A 5,575-nucleotide genomic window follows, 5' to 3' on the forward strand; every position below is an offset into this window, starting at 1 on the left:
TGTCTTTTCCCTCTGGCACTAGCCGAGGAAAAAGCACCCGCTCAGCTGACCGATAATAAAAGTTTGGTACCCGTCTTCTTGCCTTCCGTGCCTCCTTGGGGTAATTGAATAGCTCCAGGGGAAAACGAGCCCGTTTGGCTAACATTGTGTACTTGCATCCAGGAAGGGCTACGTGTGTGCAGGGATCAACTGGGATGATAAGCAGAGGATTGACATAAGCAAATAGTTGACCTTTACTCTAACACCGTGAAAGGAGCGATGTGCAGGAAGCCCGGTTGAAATGGTTGGAAACGAACACTGAAGAGAGAGTGCAGCTTCCTTCCAGGTAGCAGCACTGGCAAGGAGAGTTGCTGTCACCCACACCTGGTACTAGTTAATGCAGCTTTTTTCCTGCCCCAGGCCTGTCCGTTCCTCCACTCATCTTTCCTCAGGGCTATCCCCTTCCACTTTTCTGCACCATGGTTTGTGGCTGAGAAGTGCTGTGTCCTGCTCAGGCCCTGCAGTGCTAGAGTGGCCCGCAGCCTCACAGTTGCTGCTGGTCCTGTGCTAAGCGTGTTCCCCAGGAGCAGCCAGGTTTCCAGCAGTGGGTTGTAGGGGCAGAGATTTGGGAAGGGGAATGAATTGCTTCCCTTTTCACACACAGCTCCAGAAGAGGGGGGCTGTTCTCTGAGTGGTTGGGGGCTGCTCCACTTCTAGCTCCCTACAGCCTTGGAGAAGAGCTGCTCAGACTAGTCGCCTCCCCCTCCCTGTTCATTAGATGACGAGATCTCCGCCATAAGTCTCTTCATGACCTCTGCACGCACAGCAGACTCAAGCATGCAGGCGAGTGCTCCTTCCTGTGTGGGATGGGGGCACTCCCATGTCAGGAGGCTTACCCAAGAATCGGCTTTGGTGAAGAATGCACTGCTTGAGGCTTGGGCACTCGGCCCAGACTAATGGTGCATGAGAAGACATTCTTGGAGGGTTCCAGAGAGCTGCTTTGGGCCATGCAGCATCTCGGCCCGGCAAGCTGCAGGCTGTGTGTAAAGTAGTGTGCTTATGCAAGATTTCAGCTGTGCGTGCTACCACAATGGCACTATCTTAATTCCTGGCAGGAGGCAGGTGCCTGTATGTGGAGCACCTGGGCTGGGAACCCTGGTGTGAAATCAATTAGTAGTGACTTGGGGCGGGGAGCTGTTCATATCTTCTCATTTAAAAGCCATTCTGCAGGTGATATTGATGAGGGACTCCAGCTGGGATTCAGCAAACCACCCTGATTTCACAGCCCCATCAACAGACCATCCCAGAGAGCTCATTTCCGCATAGCTTTCTCCCCCATCTCTTCCCATGGTGCCAGTACATCACAATCCAGTACTGCCTGGCCTGTATCTTCCCCACGCACGTTCTTCATGTGCATCCATGTAGCCATCCTGCTGCTCTTGCTCACTGTACACAGGACTCTGGGTGTGTGCAGGGGGTGGCATTTACACACTGGCTGCTTCTGCAGCAGACAGCCAAAGCCGACTCCATGGGTAGGGGCTTACATCTCTGGTGCGACTCAGGCTGCCCTGGCAAGCTGCTGAAGCAGCATGACCTAGTTCTCTCTGAGTTCCTGCCACTGCCCTGCTAGGAGTGGCAAAGCCTGGGGGGAGTTTGCAGCCAAAGGCCCCCCCCTGCAATAAAACCTAGGCCCTTGTTTGTTTTCTATGATGTGCTTGTAGGTTGCATGACGGAGGCTGGCACTGGCCTTCCCCACTGCCTCAGTCTGTGCCTGGACTGGTGCTCAGATTCCCCTCTCAATGCCCAGCTTGTGTCCTGTTGTTTTCTCTGTCGTGCTAATGCAAACCACATGCTGGTGTCTGGCTGAGCATAGAGCAGGGTGGGCCGCGCACCTCTACTTTAGGCAGCAGGGAAGAGAGAGAAAAAAATGAGTCCTTGTGGCACTTTAGAGACTAACACATTTATTTGGGCATAAGCTTTCGTGGGCTAGGAATTGTCAGCGCTGACTCCAGCCCTGGGGGCAGCTGCCAGGTACTCGTCGGTTTCCCCTGCGCCGCCCCATCAAGCCCAAGTGACAGCCTCAATCTCAAGGCTTTTCCGGTCCTAGCCCTGCTCCTGCCCCCTCTGTGTGCGGGAGCTCCCCACCAAACCCAGTGTCGTCCTAAGGCTGCCTTAGCACCCCATGAGGCTGGGACGCCTGAGGCTCGCCCGGGGTCAGGCAGCCGGCATGCCGGAGCTGCTGCCTAGCCCGCTGTCTGGGAGGTCCTGGGGTGTTGTGCCCAACCGCTGTCTCCTGTGCCCTGGCTTAGGCTGTGCATGAACTAGACTAGATTTACTGGCTGTTTTTCTACCCTTCCTTGGCCCACCCTCCCTGGATGGGAAGCCCCCCACGCCATCCCTGATGAACATGGGAAGGGTCCCTTACTGCAGCAAATCCAAAAGTGGAAGCTAGACTGGAGCTGCTGTGCTGGGGCCAGTGCAGGCAAGCTCGGGGGCTGGCAGCAGGACAGGTCTGCAGTTCATTGCATGGTGTGAGTGGGGCACCCTCAGCGCCCACAGCTTGTTCCCATGCTCATCACGCCCAGCCTAGCCTGGCAGTTGGTGGATTACAGCAGTTCCTAGGCCCCCCTGGTGCCCCAGACCTTGCCCTTGGGATAGAGAGGGGCAGCAACTTGCCAAGTCACCCAGCCGGGAGTAGAGCCCAGGTCTCCTGACCCCCAGCTCCATCCTGGGCCGCCCTGAGCACTGGAGCTAGACTGGTCCTAATCGCTGTCCGTTTTGGGTCCTAGCGCTCGCTGCCAGCGGGGCCCTGCATTCACCTGGGCCCGAGAAAGGAGTGCTGCAGCGGGCCACCAGTTAGAGCCAGTGCCGAGCAATCAGCACTCCTGGAGTCTGGTCCTGGCTCTGCCATGGGCCTGCTGCATGATCTAGGGCAAGTCATGGCCCTGCTCTATGCCTCAGTTTCCCTCAGCCACAAGCACCAGATTACTGCACTAGTGCCTAGTAGGAGAGGTTCCCAGTGTGATGAGGGCCACACTGCATTGGGTCTGCCCCCCTCCCCTCCGAGCTCAAAATCTCTATAGATAAGACAGAAGGTGAGAGGGGCTCAGAGAAGTGAAGGGATGTGGCCCAGGTCAGTGGCAGAGCTGGGAATAGAGCCCAGGGCTCCTGCCTCCAGGCCTGGTGTCTCATAGACTCATAGGTCAGAAGGGACCAATATGATCATCTAGTCTGACCTCCTGCACAAGGCAGGCCACAGAACCCTACCCATACACATTTATAACAACCCCGAACCCATGACTGAGTTATTGAAATCGTCAAAATTGAGATTTGAAGACCTCAAGCTGCAGGGAATCCACCAGCAAGCGACCCATGCCCCACGCTGCAGAGGAAGGCGAAAAACCTCCAGGGCCTCTGCCAATCCGCCCTGGAGGAAAATTCCTTCCCGACCCCAAATATGGCGATCAGCTAAACCCTGAGCATGTGGGCAAGACTCACCAGCCAGCACCCAAGAAAGAATTCTCTGCAGTAACTCAGTTGGCTGCTCGAGGCACTGCAGCTGGACAATGTCCTGTCCACAGGGCCTGGCTGCTCAAGGCACTGGGGAGCGGGGAGAGACCTGTTTAAAAATAGGAGCAGTTCCTGCAGCCTCTGCCTGGCTGGTCCGGGAGCTCCCCTGGCCCTGCTGCGCTGAGGTTTCCTCTTTGCCCGAGTAGAAGCCGGCTGGAATGGCACGATAGGCAACCCGTGCTGCTCTATCTCTCACAGCCATGCGGGGGCAGGAAGCCAGGCCAGGATTATGTTTAATCCAGTCTGGTTTAGGAGACCAGGTCCTGGGTCTTACAGGTCTGAGAGCAACTGCCTTCCCCTGCCTTGGATGGAGGATTCTCCATGCAGCTTCTGTGACAGTGGCAGCCTGCTCCATGGCTAACCTTTCCCGTAAACCCCACTCTGGGCTCACCCTGGGCAGCCCGAAATCCCCAAATCAGCCAATAGCCCAGACCCTCCATCCATAGGCTGGGCATGTCAGCCCCGGCTATGGAGAGCGTCAGCCACACCCTGAAATGCAGCCAGCTCTGGGGTGCAGTGTGAGAGCACCCCCCCCCCGGGACCCATAGCCCCATACCACAGACACACACACCCTGGGGCCAGAGCACAGGAACACCCCCTGAGCTGAGACAGCCCTACCCCCAAACAACCACCTCTGTGTGAGAGCATCCTCCCCGACACAGCCCCACTCCACAGACCCCCACCCCAGACAACCCCACCCCATGCACCAGTCACAACCCCCTCCAGGCTCAGCTACCCCTGGGGGCAGCGTTGGGCTAGGAGGGGAAGGAGAACCTGGCACCTGACCTCAGCACAGCCCCAGCTGCACCATTCACCTCACACAAGGTGCTGCAGGATCTTCCACGTGAGCCGCCGCTGGCAGCAAAGCAGCTTCCTGGGGGTGTGGTAAGGGGACAGGGAGAGCCCCCAACTCCAGCACCTGGCTTTGCCTTGCAGCTGCTGGATGACGTGGCTCTGGGGCCCACTGGGACTCTAGCAGCAGGCACAAGGGCTCCCCTCACAGCAGGGGCCTCGTGTGATGTCTGCCATGCGAGCACCCGCTCTGAGCAGGAATCCCAGGGCACCGCTATGCCCTGACCCTCCCCGGCGGTCTTGCCTGGTCCTGGAGCCAGACCCCTGCTGCTCTGAGGAAGGGTCCCCAGGCCACCCCTTGCAGGTCTCCTGGTGCCACTTTCCTTGCCTGGCTGTTTTCTGGGGGTATGGCCAGGGCTAGGGCAGTTGGCCCAGCTTGGGCGAAGGGAGGCAATTCCCAGTTCAGCTAGGTGTGACCTGGAGCAAGTCACACCCTCTGGCTCAGCTCCCCTTCTGCCTGCTGGGGACACCCACGCTGCAGGGGGCTGTGAGCCTAGGAAGGGGAGAAGGGGCTAGGTGAGCCCCACGGGGACAAGGAGACAGGCCCCTGGGGGTGCCTCAAACTGGAACCCCAAATCACTCCTGGTCTTCAGCCACTTTGGCCCTTTTCTCCACCTGCCCTGTGCGGTGGCGACCCCGTGGTGAGTGAGGCAGCGCCTGGGGCTGAGGCAGGGCAGCAGGCAGCCCAGTGGGACAGGTCTGGCTAGGAAGGGGTGAGAAAGCCCCGGGGACGCCAGCACTGCCATTTCCCACCTCCATGTTGTGGGTCCATCTGGCCTCGTGCCCTGTCTCTGACACAGGCAGTACCAGCTGCTGCAGGGGAAGGGGCAGGAACACTGCAGTGTCAGCTGTGTGATAATCACCTCCCAGCCTCAGCCTGGGCTCTGATGGGCAGGGATTGCCTTAAACCCTGCAGCAGGTTTCACCTCCACTGTCCAGTGATTGTTAACATTAATGAGGCAAGCTCTGAATCTGCCTGTTTCCTATAGAAATGTCCAGTCCCTTTCTGAACCGTGCTACGTTCTTATCCACAACCACATCTTGTGGTGGGGAGTTCCACAGGCTGATGACATTGTGTATTTTCCCTCTTGTAATTTCACTTGAATCATAGACTATCAGGGTTGGAAGGGACTTCAGGAGGTTCTAGTCCAACCCCCTGCTCAAAGCAGGACCA

Source organism: Chelonoidis abingdonii, chromosome 21, assembly GCF_003597395.2.
Source record: "Chelonoidis abingdonii isolate Lonesome George chromosome 21, CheloAbing_2.0, whole genome shotgun sequence".
NCBI lineage: Eukaryota > Metazoa > Chordata > Testudines > Testudinidae > Chelonoidis > Chelonoidis abingdonii.